This window comes from Triturus cristatus, chromosome 1_1, assembly GCF_964204655.1.
Source record: "Triturus cristatus chromosome 1_1, aTriCri1.1, whole genome shotgun sequence".
NCBI lineage: Eukaryota > Metazoa > Chordata > Amphibia > Caudata > Salamandridae > Triturus > Triturus cristatus.
The window spans coordinates 1,157,849,991-1,157,865,018 of record NC_140579.1 but is presented as its reverse complement, the minus strand read 5'-3'; the positions used below and the strand labels follow the sequence as shown (position 1 = coordinate 1,157,865,018).

General features: G+C 39.2%; 1 pseudogene; it reads right to left on the bottom strand.

The window, feature by feature from the left end:
• The window catches only part of LOC146871790 (sodium-dependent neutral amino acid transporter SLC6A17-like), a 1,038,204-nt pseudogene that overhangs the window by 997,877 nt on the left and 25,299 nt on the right, over window positions 1-15,028 (bottom strand).

The window sequence follows — 15,028 nt, the reverse complement described above, 5'->3', positions numbered from 1 at the left end:
AGCTGTATTTTTCCCTCTTACCCCTGACTCTCAATTTTAATTTTTAATATGATTTATTTTCACTCTTTGATGTCCTGCTTTCTGTAAATACATTAAAACACCTACATTTTCACATATATATATATTAGCTAATGGCTGTGGCCAGTAGGTAATTAATACTTTGGACCTAGTTTTTATTAGAAAAGCATTTTTTGACTTGGCTATATCTTTGGTGTTGTTTGACCAATCTGCATGAAATTTTGCCAAAAAAGTGTCACGTGGGTACTATTGATTGGGAAAGTTTGGTGGTGATCCGCCAGTGGGAGCCGAGAATTTGGGGCATGAAATAAGGTTGCGTTTGTAATGTTAATTTCCATAAGAACCTTTAACCACCTCTACAGCCCGAACCGCTGAACGGACTTACACCAAATTTGCCTAGGACGTAGTTGTCGGTTCAAGGAAGTGCCTTTTGCTTATTTGTTGTAAATCTCTTTAGTAGTTTTTGAGCAATTTAAGTTTAAAACGATAGTGATATGTCTGGCCGTGGATATTTGGTTTCGCGATTAATAGCAAATGCACGCGCCAAAGGGAATGCTCTGATTGGCTGATCGCAACCTGAACAGAAAGTTGCGGCTGCCATTTTATCTATCGATAACAGTTCCTGGGGCTGAAAATCAGTGAGAGAGCCCACATAAGTGGTCAGCGTGGAGGTACTTTCACACCATGATTGAGAAATGTAGGTGTTAGTGACACAATTATGCGTCCCACATTTTTTTTTTAATTGCGCACGATATTCGCAATGACGCCGTGACCGTCAGCGTGACCACCCCTGTGTACCGTTGCGGGTACGTCGCAACTACTGAAATAGTCGCGAATATTAGCGAAAATTGTTTTTTTTTTAAATATCAGTGAATCATTAATATACATTGTATTATATTGAGATTCTGAGTTATAATTTTTTAATGTGGTGGTGTCTATTGAAATCCTGCTTTTGCTTTCCGTTTTGGCGACGTAGTCACGGGGATTGCGATTATCGATGTCATCGCGATATACGGAGTCAGCGTGAAAATATAAAAAAGGTTTTAGAGATAGTTGTTCTAGAAATATAACTGAAAAAGGTGAGCTTGAAGTGTACAGTAATAAACCCCTAGTGTGTAAAATACTACAATATGTGTGGATATATGTGTTTTAGACTTTATGGAAAAGGCGTTGTCGCTACATCCCAAATATCCACAAAAACAGAAAACAGGTCTGAAAGGTTTTTAAAGAAACTTAGTACACAAATATGAGTTTAAACCTGCTATGAAAGAAGTATGTATTGTGAATCATGAATTTTTATTAACTGTTCAATTAAAATCATTACAGTAAAAGCAGACGCTGTATAGAAAAATATAGAAATAAGAAAAAGACTTGTGTTTATATTTAGTAAAAATGCAACCCTCTGTTCCCCGGCACCCTCTCGATCAACCAGAACCTGAGTTTGCAATAATGATCATGTGCCCTTAAGCAAGTTTGTACAGCCCCCAATGTTCTATAAAAATCATTCTAATTAAAAAGACCTTATTAGAAACTTTAAAAAGCGCAATCTTGTTAGTACAAATACAAGGGGGCCACGATCCTCAGTACTTATCGGGGACCAGTCTGCTTACTTCCGCAGGGTTTGATGTGCCCGTCGCCAAAATTAGATAGCGTTCATTCGCGGCCTTCAATGCAACCCTGATCAGATGTGTGAATTTCCCCAGTCTTGCTAAAGTCATAGTTTTTGTTTTGGAAAAGCACAAGGCTGACGCTTCACTGCAGGTCTACATTCCGTTGACAATACAGATCGGGCGCAGGAGCCGCCAACGTTTGCTGTGAAGGTTGGGGCAGCAGCATAAGAGGCGCAACCAGGATTCCCTCATGAAGGAGCACAGCCTACAATTTGTGGTTTCCCCCTTGCAGGCCCATGCAGAGTTAAAATCAGCGATTCCTAGTGTGATTAGTCTCATAAAAAATATTTAGCTGCGGGCTTGTGGTGTAAGCGCCTCGCTTGGGTAAGGTTGGGCTTTTCCTGACGTATAAGAATTATTCAATGGATCAAGATGAGAGCTTGAGCGGAGAGACTTAGTGTCTTGATCGAAAGATATTTTGCGCACTTGTCTATTTATTGCTTTTTTCCAACCTTTCGGGGTATGTATATAGTAATGTGTGTAGGGCAATGTTCAGACTGGATGTTTTACATATTATTTTTGGATGTGTTGGTGTCCATTGAATGCCTGCTTTTGTTTTCCGTTTACGCAATGTGTCCGTGGGGATCACAACATTGTCATGAAGATCCCCAAAAATGAAAGAAAAAAAACCTTTAGAAAAAACTTCACAATATTTCGGGTACTAGGGTGGCTCTGACAAGAGCCATTGTGTTGGTTGTGTGTATATGGCTGCTACACATAAGACCGGATGCAGAGTTTCAGGTTACTCAGAAACACCATGTTGCCTTCATCTGTAAAGTGCACTCCATAATTTCTATATATTCCATGCATGTCAAAACACAGGCTGTTGTTATAGATACAGCCCATGCGATGGCCTCCGAGGAATGCAGAAACAGTTTTATTAACATGTTTTCTGGCTTTGTCAATCTGTTGACAGAATTGATTTGACCACTTCCATTTTTGTATTTTGCATATATTAGAGTACACCATGACAGTGTGAGGGAAAAGTGAAATCAGTTCTGCAAAGGTTGCTTTCATTAAGGTTTCCCGCCCGACCCCAGTCTATGTGCCTAAGTCATTGCCACCACAGTGCACAATCATGAGGTGAGGAGCTTGGGAATCCACAATGGATTTAACCAAAGCCAGCAACTAATGAAACGTTAACCCTCTCTGGACAAACCAAGTAATCTGCACATTTGGCAAACCCAAGTCCCTGTCAATACCTCTCTTTTTTGCAGCCTCTTTAGCCCAATAGATATAGCTGTGGCCGATAATCCATACTCTAAGCATTTTTGAAGTGAAGCAGCAATAGTAGTCAGGAGAAGGCTTCCCTGAATGAGGTAGTTTTCCAAAGGAAAGCAGTTAAAATGGATGTGTTTTAAATATATATATATATATATATATATATATATATATATATATATATATATATATATATATATATATATATATATATATATATATATATATATATATATATTTTACCTACTGGCGGTCGCCAGTAGGTAGTTATAGTTAGGACCCTGTTTCCATAGGAAATCCGCAACATTCTATTTTGAATAACTTTGGCGCCGGTCGACGAATCCTCGCGAATTTCTCAAAATAGGTGGGGCGCTACGCTCCGCTCCTTCCCTGAAAGTCTCGGGGGGATTCATCAAGCGGGGGCTGAGATAAAAGGGGGGTCCCAAAACGCGTTTTTCCCATGCATTTTTCCATAGGACCTTTAGACAGGGCTACAGCCCGAACGGCTGAACAGAATTACTAGAAATTTGGCAGAGAGGTAGTCCTCAGGTCAAGGAAGTGCCTTTTGTAGGTTTGGTGTAAATCTGTTCAGTAGATTATGAGAAAATAGCCTTTAAATCAATATATATATCTGTAAGCGCGCAGCGTGCGCGCTGGGTGCGCGCACCTTGCCGTGCGCGAGCGCAATTCTGATTGGTTGTTAGATCTTAGTAAACATTCGAATCGGTGGAAATCAGGAAGCGGCGGCCGCCATTTTGTCTATCGCATAAAAAGGGGGGGATAAACAAAGGGGGAGAACTTGAAAAGGGGGCAGAGTGGGGAGAAATTGACCCAGTAGGCATTGTAAGGGGGTCACAGTAGGACCTTGTAGGGCAAAAAAAAAGATTTATATTTTGTTAAAAAATATCGCCGAGTGCGCGCACCCAGCGCGCACCCGGAAAAAAACTTTATTAAACAAATTAAAAATAAATCGCATTTAAGTGTTTAGATATAAGGTGGCTCTAAAAAGAGCCCTTGTGTTTATTGTTTATTTTTGGTACCTACAAGTAAGTACCGATGCAGAGTCTAAGGTTCAAGAGGAAGACTCTGTTGCCTTCATCAGTGAAGTGTACACCATCTCCTCTATAAATGTCTTGCATGTTGTAACGCAAGTTGTTGTGGTATATAGAACCCATACCATAGTCACGGAGGAAAGCAGAAATAGATTTGTTGACGTGCTTCCTTGCTTTGTCAATCTGCGGACAAAATTGGTTGGACCAGTTCCACTTTTGCCTTTGGCATATATTAGAATATACAAAGGCAGTTTGTGGAAAAAGCGACATCAATTGCACAAAGGTGTCCTTAATAAGCATTTCCAGACCTACCCCAGTTAAAGTGCCTAGATCATTACCACCACAGTGCACAATAATAAGGTTAGGCTTTGGGAGATGTAGAAAGGTTTTCACCAAAGGCATTAATTGGTGCCACTTTAACCCTCTCTGACCAATCCATTTGATGTCTACATTTGGCAAAGCAAGGTCTCTCACCATACCTCTTTTTACTGCAAATTTTTCACTCCAGAAGACATAGCTGTGTCCTACAATCCACACTGTGAACATCTTCAAAGGAGATCTGGATGCACTCAGGAGGTGTAATTCAGTAGAATGGGAAAAAGAAATGAAAGACAGTTTGGAAATGGAGGCATACATATTTTTTTATTAAAAAAAAAGAACTGATCGGCTGTTTCATACCATTCTACACTAAAAACTAGGCTGTATGTGTAAATTTATAGAAGCATGTTTTGTATTGGTACAGAAAAATGTGTTACCAAAGAACAGTACTATGGATTTGCTGTAAGGTTTGAAAAGTCAAGCACTCTTGCTCTGTGGAATTGAAACATTGTTTGGCGAACTTCTGACCTAACTCCACACAGCAGTGTTCCATGAGCTGTTGCTATGGTAGCAGGCAAAAGTCAAGTTGGGGGAAGGGTACTAGGCAGAAGTCAAGTTGGGGGAAGGGTACTTTTGGAAAAGGGTTGGTTTTCAACCAATAGAAATGTGTGATTACATTTGAAAAAAAGGGGGAAGCACTGAGATTTGAAACTTACATGTATATGTGTGGAAAAATAGAGGGAAACTTTGCCATTATCTGGTTCTGCTGAGAGGAGAGAGGTGTAGAGAACAGAGATCCTGGCTCTGATAATCTGCTGTTTGAGTGCCACATTTCTTTCACAACTAACTAATTTTAAAGGTGAGGTTAGAGTTTGAGAGGAGATGTATATGGTAAATTAAGAAATGAATAATAGAAATGTAATTCTTTTTGTTGAAGTTGTGTTTATTATTTTCTGTTTTGGGAGAAATTTAAATGTGAGGAACATGTAAAATAATATGGACTATGTTTTCACGATAAATTAAGGTGTATTGGTATAAAAAAAGAATAGTTTAAGGGTTTGAGGTTGGACTCAGTAATGCAAATACATTCAGCATCACTAAGGCTGGTTGCCCTTGGTGGAATGTAGGCAGTCACCCAGGTTACACATGTTGGGAAATATAGACAGAGATTTATTGTGTACAACTCTGGTAATTTTATATTTGCATTAGTAGGAAAAAGGGGGAGCGATTTTTTGGTGCAGAAGCAGACTCTTAACACACACCCAGCTCCTTTCCATGTATAATCATGCACAGTATTTACAAGCGAGTGGGGTTTGAGGTTTCAGTCTGTAATGCAAATACATTCAGCATCACTAAGGCTGGTTGCCCTTGCTGGAGTGTAGGCAGTCACCCAGGATACACATGGTGGTGGTCTGAAAAAGCAGTCTGGACATGGGCTTTTTAAAAAATCTGAAAAGTGGATTCATAATGTGTCAGTCTGTAAAAGTGATTATTACTTGTCAAAAAAAAAGAGCAGTAAGTGTGCTTTCAAATTGGCAAAGAAATTTCGTTTTGTGACTAATGTGAAAACATGACTCTGTGTGCAAATAGGAATTACAGGCAGAGATTTATTGCGTTTTGCTCTGGTGATTTCACAGTTGCATTAGTAGAGATTTAATTTGTGAAGTTGTTGTTCTGAAAGAAATGCAGCCCATGAAAGGGGCAGCCTGTGTTATGTGCTTAAAATGATGGCATGACTCTGTGTGCTTCCATTTCTTCACCTCTTTTTGTATATTAATTTAAAAAAAAAAAAAAAAAAAAAAATTTAAAAAACCTTGGGTGCGCGCAGGGTGCGCGCACCTCAAAAAAATTTCAAAAAAAATATCTCAAAAAAAGATTTGGGGGGTTTAGTTTATAAGTGGCTCTTAAAAGAGCCCTTGAGTTAATGGAGGGAAACAGGAAGAGAAAAACGCAAAAAAAGAAAAAACATCTATGGCCTAGTGCACGGATGCGCATCAAATTTTCTCTGAAGGAGATCAAGACTGGTCTCCCCCACAGAAATAAGAGAACCGCAATCAGTGCACCGTGTAGACAACCTCGCCAAACAAGGTGGACCAACAAGAGGTGTAGAAACAGGTGAAGGCACCATCGCAGCTGAAGTGCTCCCCTGAGCTGCCGAAGATGTGCTCGGCTGAGCTGCTGCTGATGTCGTCGGCTGAGCAGGTGGAGGGTTTTCTCCAGAAGCTCGACGAAAAGTCACTGGATGCATTTTGTCAACATGCCTCAACATAGTGTGAATGCTAAAAGAATATTTCTTGTTAGGATTCACACGTGACAAGACTTTTTGACAAAGTACACAAGTAACTTTCATTTTCGGTGCATTTACCTTTTTCTGACCTTCTGGAAAAGTGAAAAACTGCCATATAAAGCTGTCATTCTGCTTCCTGTTCCTCTGCCTCTCAAGAGTGTCCTGGTCACTGTCTGAAGATGGTTGCTGTTCAGCCATTGTCTCTCAACAACAGAATAGCTCCTTCTCCAAAGGAATCAGAACTAATAATGAGGGGAGTAGGTGTGGTTTGGGAAGAATCTAGAACTGAAAGTACTTCAAACCAATCAAAAGTGATGATTCTTGATCACATGACTTGCCATGAGGGGATTGGGTGTGGTATTGAAACAATTAGAAACTGAAAGTAATGATAACCAATAAGAAGTGTTGTTTTATTATGTATAAACCCGAGGTGCGCGCACTGCGCAAGCTCCGAGCGCGCACCCCGTGATGACGTATGCACGAACGCGTAAGCGCGCAGGTGCATACGTCATATGCGCGTACCTAGCGCGCATACGTTGAGCACGCGTATACGCGACCGTTATTGCGCGTAATTTTAGCGTATGCGGAAGTAAACCGCGTCGAGCGCGTAGGACGCACGCACGCATGCGTACGTACGTACGCATACGTACTGGGTGCGCGCTCCCAGCGCGCACCATGAAGTATATTTGCGTACGTAAATAACGTACGCCGGAATTCATAAAAAACTTACGAAATAGTACTAGGAGCGCGCTCAGAGCGCGCACCCCAAGAATTTATATATAAAAAAAAAAAAAGTGGACAAAAAATAATTTAAAAAATTCAACAAAAAAAAAACATTATCCTAATTGAATTTTTTAAAAAAATAAATTAAAAAAAAGATACAGATAATATATAAATGAATATATAGTAATTTTATTTTTATTAAAAAAAAATATCTTTAATTAAAAATACAAAAATTAGCATATAAAAAACCGTACAAATTCACTGAAAAAACCAAAGGTTTCAAAAACGTTATAGTTAGGAATTAGCATTTAAAAAACCTTGCAAATTCACTGAAAAAACCATAGGTTTCACACACGTTATAGTTAGGAATTAGCATTTAAAAAACCTTGCAAATTCAATGAAAAAACCATAGGTTTCACACATGTTATAGTTAGTTGGACATTTCACTCGTAAAAAACCAATGAAATTCCCCCGTTATAGTTAGTTCAGCTAACTATAACTCGCGCACCCGCAATCCACTGCTGATGACGTCACATATTACATCACTCATGACATGGTCAGTGACATCACTCATGACATCACTGATGACATCTCAAATGACATCACTGATGACATCACTGATGACATCATCCTTGTGATTGTGTAGCAGACCTCCTCTCACCCTAATATAACCTTTGATACACACGTTCAAAAATAGAAACTACAATGTTCAAACTAATGGACATACCAATACCAGTTACAACAACCAAATCAATAATTCAAAGATCCACATACAAATCCACTCATTCATCAACAGTCCTATACAGTCACTCATACATGTACTCACTCATCATATGTACTCATACACCTATACATCCTGTTTCATAATGTCACTCATCCATAGAGTTACTCACACACATAGTCACTCATGCTAATAAAGATTAAAACATACAATTATATGCATATACAGTTATACACACACCACCACACTTACTTATACGGAAACTAACACATACTTAGTCTTTTAAACAGTCACTTATAGAAAAACATACTTATTTATACAGGAACTCTTTCAATCTCTTACTCTCACATATACTCAATTAAAAACACCAATAGTCACATATACTACTATAAAATATATGAAGTTACTCATAAAGACACTATTGACACAGTCATTCACTCAATAACACACCCATACACACACTCATCCACCCATACAGTCCTGCACACATGCTGTCTTCAACACATACAAACAGTGAGTCACTCATTCATGCACCTATGCACTACGTAATACCCCCCACCGAACCATGCAGACACTCAGACTGATACTCCAAAAACCAACTAATAACCTATATAGACACCCATGTAGCTACTCACCAACTCATGCAGCCACCTATACACAAAGTGAGAGACTGATACAGATATTTACATACTTAAACATTACTCACAAAGCCATGTATTCACTATGATACACTGAATCAGTCACATATTCAATTTTTCATAAAAAAAACATCAATTTAGACATTTATATACCCATTTATTCTTCCATCGACCTTGAGATATACATATATAAAACATATTTAATTTTCAGAAAAACACACATTCACTAGATGATGTCATCAGTGATGTCATCAGTGATGTCATTTGAGATGTCATCAGTGATGTCATGAGTGATGTCACTGACCATGTCATGAGTGATGTAATATGTGACGTCATCAGCAGTGGATTGCGGGTGCGCGAGTTATAGTTAGCTGAACTAACTATAACGGGGGAATTTCATTGGTTTTTTACGAGTGAAATGTCCAACTAACTATAACATGTGTGAAACCTATGGTTTTTTCATTGAATATATATATATATATATATATATATATATATATATTACCTACTGGCGGTCGCCAGTAGGTAGTTATAGTTAGGACCCCTTTTCCATAGGAAATCTGCAACATTCTATTTTGAATAACTTTGGCGCCGGTCGACGAATCCTCGTGAATTTCTCAAAATAGGTGGGGCGCTACGCTCCGCTCCTACCCTGAAAGTCTCGGGGGGATTCGTCAAGCGGGGGCTGAGATAAAAGGGGGGTCCCAAAACGCGTTTTTCCCATGCATTTTTCCATAGGACCTTTAGACAGGGCTACAGCCCGAACGGCTGAACAGAATTACTAGAAATTTGGCAGAGAGGTAGTCCCTAGGTCAAGGAAGTGCCTTTTGTAGGTTTGGTGTAAATCTGTTCAGTAGATTCTGAGAAAATAGCCTTTAAATCAATATATATATCTGAGCCAGCTTACGGTACGCTTACCGTAAGCTTACCGTACGCGTACGGTGGCGTGCGCGAGCGCGATTCTGATTGGCTGTTAGATCTTAGTAAACATTCGAATCGGCCGAAACCAGGAAGCGGCGGCCGCCATTTTGTGTGTTTCACTCAGAAAAAAAAGAGTGAAAACAAGAAAAGGGGGCAAGGAGGAGAGTTACAGACCCCCTTACATTTGTGAGGGGGTCAAAGAAGGACAGAAAAGTACAAAGAAAACATTTATTGATTTTTAAAAAAATCACGGGGTACGCGTACGGTAAGCTTACGGTAAGCGTACGGAAGAAAAAAAAAATTAAAAAAGATATGAAATGCAGATTTAAGAGTTTAGATATTAGGGGGCTCTAAAAAGAGCCGTTGTGTTTATGAAGTGATTTTTTAAGTGGTACCTACAAGTAAGTACCGATGCAGAGTCTAAGGTTCAAGAGGAAGACTCTGTTCCCTTCATCATTGAAGTGCACACCATCTCCTCTATAAATGTCTTGCATGTCATAACGCAAGTTGTTGTGGTAAATGGCACCCATACCATAGTCACGGAGGAAAGCAGAAACAGATTTGTTGACGTGCTTTCTTGCTTTGTCAATTTGCGGACAGAAATGATTGGACCAGTTCCATTTTTGCCTTTGGCATATGTTGGAAAACACAAAGGCAGTTTTAGGGAAAAGTGAAAACAGTTGTGCAAAGGTGTCCTTCATAAGCATTTCCAGACCTACCCCAGTCAAAGTGCCTAGGTCATTGCCACCACAGTGCACTATTATGAGGTCAGGGTGTTGGATTTGCATGAAGGATTTCACCAATGGCATCAATTGGTGCCACTTTAACCCTCTCTGACCAATCCATTTAATGTCTACATTTGGCAAAGCAAGGTCTCTCACCATACCTGTTTTCTCTGCAAACTTTTCACTCCAGAAGACATAGCTGTGCCCTACAATCCACACTGTGAACATCTTCAAAGGAGAACTGGATGCACTCAGGAGGTGTCTTTCAGTAGAATGGCAATATGAAAAGAAAGACAGTTTGGAAATGGAGGCATACATATTTTTTTCAAAACAAAAAGAACTGATTGGCTGTTTCATACCATTCTAGAATAAAAACTAGGCTGTATGTGTAAATTAATAGAAGCATGTTTTGTATTGGTACAAAAAAATGTGTTACCAAAGAACAGTACTATGGATTTGCTGTTAGGTTTGAAAAGTCAAGCACTCTTGCTCTGTGGAATTGAAACATTGTGTGGCGAACTTCTGACCTAACTCCACACAGCAGTGTTCCATGAGCTGTTGCTATGGTAGCAGGCAGAAGTCAAGTTGGGGGAAGGGTACTAGGCAGAAGTCAAGTTGGGGGCAGGGTACTTTTGGAAAAGGGTTGGTTTTCAACCAATAGAAATGTGTGATTACATTTGAAAAAAAGGGGGAAGCACTGAGATTTGAAACTTACATGTATATGTGTGGAAAAATAGAGGGAAAGTTTGCCATTATCTGGTTCTGCTGAGAGGAGAGAGGTGTAGAGAACAGAGATCCTGGCTCTGATAATCTGCTGTTTGAGTGCCACATTTCTTTCACAACTAACTAATTTTAAAGGTGAGTTTAGAGTTTGAGAGGGGATGTATATGGTAAATTAAGAAATGAATAATAGAATTGGAATTCCTTTTGTAGAAGTTGTGTTTATTATTTTCTGTTTTGGGAGAAATTTAAATGTGAGGAACATGTAAAATAATATGGACTATTTTTTCATGATAAATTAAGGTGTACTGGTAAAAATAAGGAATACTTTAAGGGTTTGAGGTTGCAGTCAGTAATGCAAATACATTCAGCATCACTAAGGCTGGTTGCCCTTGCTGGAGTGTAGGCAGTCACCGAGGATACACATGGTGGTGGTCTGAAAAAGCAGTTTGGACATGGGCTTTTTAAAAAAATCTAAAAAGTGGATTCATAATGTGTCAGTCTGTAAAAGTGATTTTCACTTGCCCAAAAAAAAGAGCAGTAAGTGTGCATTTAAATTGGCAAAGAAATTTCGTTTTGTGACTAATGTGAAAACATGACTCTGTGTGCAAATAGGAATTACAGGCAGAGATTTATTGCGTTTTGCTCTGGTGATTTCACAGTTGCATTAGTAGGAAAAAGGGGGAGCGATTTTTTGGGGGAAGAAGCAGACTCTTAGCACACACCCAGCTCCTTTCCATGTATAATCATGCACAGTATTTAGAAGCGAGTGGGGTTTTGAGGTTTCAGTCTGTAATGCAAATACATTCAGCATCACTAAGGCTGGTTGCCCTTGCTGGAGTGTAGGCAGTCACCGAGGATACACATGGTGGTGGTCTGAAAAAGCAGTCTGGACATGGGCTTTTTAAAAAAACTGAAAAGTGGTTTCATAATGTGTCAGTCTGTAAAAGTGATTTTCACTTGCCAAAAAAAAAGAGCAGTAAGTGTGCATTCAAATTGGCAAAGAAATTTCGTTTTGGGACTAATGTGAAAACATGACTCTGTGTGCAAATAGGAATTACAGGCAGAGATTTATTGCGTTTTGCTCTGGTGATTTCACAGTTGCATTAGTAGGAAAAAGGGGGAGCGATTTTTTGGGGGAAGAAGCAGACTCTTAGCACACACCCAGCTGCTTGCCATGTGGAATCATGCACAGTATTTAGAAGCGAGTGGGGTTTTGAGGTTTCAGTCTGTAATGCAAATACATTCAGCATCACTAAGGCTGGTTGCCCTTGCTGGAGTGAAGGCAGTCACCGAGGATACACATGGTGGTGGTCTGAAAAAGCAGTCTGGACATGGGCTTTTTTAAAAAAATCTAAAAAGTGGATTCATAATGTGTCAGTCTGTAAAAGTGATTTTCACTTGCCAAAAAAAAAGAGCAGTAAGTGTGCATTCAAATTGGCAAAGAAATTTCGTTTTGTGACTAATGTGAAAACATGACTCTGTGTGCAAATAGGAATTACAGGCAGAGATTTATTGCGTTTTGCTCTGGTGATTTCACAGTTGCATTAGTAGGAAAAAGGGGGAGCGATTTTTTGGGGGAAGAAGCAGACTCTTAGCACACACCCAGCTCCTTTCCATGTATAATCATACACAGTATTTAGAAGCGAGTGGGGTTTTGAGGTTTCAGTCTGTAATGCAAATACATTCAGCATCACTAAGGCTGGTTGCCCTTGCTGGAGTGTAGGCAGTCACCGAGGATACACATGGTGGTGGTCTGAAAAAGCAGTCTGGACATGGGCTTTTTAAAAAAAATCTGAAAAGTGGTTTCATAATGTGTCAGTCTGTAAAAGTGATTTTCACTTGCCAAAAAAAAAGAGCAGTAAGTGTGCATTCAAATAGGCAAAGAAATTTCGTTTTGGGACTAATGTGAAAACATGACTCTGTGTGCAAATAGGAATTACAGGCAGAGATTTATTGCGTTTTGCTCTGGTGATTTCACAGTTGCATTAGTAGGAAAAAGAGGGAGCGATTTTTTGGGGGAAGAAGCAGACTCTTAGCACACACCCAGCTGCTTACCATGTGGAATCATGCACAGTATTTAGAAGCGAGTGGGGTTTTGAGGTTTCAGTCTGTAATGCAAATACATTCAGCATCACTAAGGCTGGTTGCCCTTGCTGGAGTGTAGGCAGTCACCCAGGATACACATGGTGGTGGTCTGAAAAAGCAGTCTGGACATGGGCTTTTTAAAAAAACTGAAAAGTGGTTTCATAATGTGTCAGTCTGTAAAAGTGATTTTCACTTGCCAAAAAAAAGAGCAGTAAGTGTGCATTTAAATTGGCAAATATATTCTGAAAACAGCAAAAATAAGGCAAAAATATTTTTTGATAAATATGTAAATATGTGTACTGTATTATAAAATGTTTTAAAAATATTAATACTTTTTTCTTTTTTTTCAGATTGATATAGAAAATTTTCGAAAACTAGAACCATTTTTAAAGCAATTTTTAAAAAAAACAAATGAATAAATATTTTTTTGAGTGGGTATGGTAAGTCAATAATAATAACTGTAGTCTCTCAAGGACCTTGTAATGTGATAATTGATTTTTAGTGTTTTTTTAAAAAAAAAAAAAAAATTACGCGCACCGTACGCGTACGGTAAAAAAAAAAAATTAAAAAGTTTTTAAAAACATATATAAAAAAAAGATGAAAGATAAGGTTGGCTCTTAAAAGAGCCGTTGTGTTCATGCAGGGACAGAGGAAAGAAAGATTGGGAAAATTAGTCTCTGCGACAAGTGTGCTGATCTATTTTGTTGTTCACTAGGGAAACACTGGTCTCCCTATGACAAATTAGATCATGACAAGAGGCGCATCGAATATCAACCCTCAGAAATCGAGGGTTAATTTCCTGAGGGCCAGCAAAAGTAGATGCTCCCCCCACAGATGAAGGGCTCACCTGACCTGCAGAAGAAGGAGTCAGCCCTGCAGATGATGGTCCAGGCTGAGCTGCTGTGGATGTGCTTGGTTGACTTTCTGAAGGGTTACCTCCAAAAAGTCGAGCATGTGTCCTTTTGTGTACATCCTTGAGGTGCCTCATCATGGTATGATTCCCAAAGGAATACTTCCTGTCAGGTTTACCTCTTGAAAGTACACGCTGACACAGCTTGCAAGTCACTAAGGGTGCATTTACCTTTAGCTGGCCTTCAGGAAAAGTAAAATAATACCACACATAAGAGGTCTTTTGTTTCCTCGCTCTCTGCCTCAAGGTAGTGCTGCTAGTGCTAGCCTCACTCTCAGAAGGGCTCTGCTGTTCTGCCATCGTATCACAAAGACAACCCAGCTCCTTCTCCTAAGGGATCACAAGCAGAAATGAGGGGAATGGGTGTGGTGTAGGAGAGTTCTAGAACTGAAAGTAGTTTCAACCAATCAAAAGTTGTGTTTCATGATCACATGACCTACCGTACGCTTACGGTACGCTTACGGCAAAAGTGCGCATGCGCGTAAAAAAGACACGCGCTTGCGCGCATGCGCATAACAGTCACTATCCGTCACTTCCGCGTAACGTGCGTGTGTAGCGTACACGCGTACGCGTCCCACGCGGAGTACGCGCGGCTACGCAAATTGCGTAACTATACGCAAACAGCGTAGATAAATTACGGGCGTTGCATAAACCGTACGCTTACCGTAAGCTTACGGTACGCGTACTAAAAAAAAAGGAAAAAATGTACTGCAAAAAATTATAACATGTTTATTTTATGAAATATATTTAAAAAAACATATTAAAGAATTTTAAAAATTTAACCATAGTCTTTATAAAAGGTTAGAACATTAAATTAAAAATATGTTTAAAAAAATAGAAGAAAAAAAAAAAATAGCATTTAAAAAACCTTGCAAATTCACTGAAAAAACCATGGGTTTCACACACGTTATAGTTAGGAATTAGCATTTAAAAAACCTTGCTAATTCAATGAAAAAACCATAGGTTTCACACACGTTATAGTTAGGAATTAGCATTTAAAAAACCTTAGAAATTCA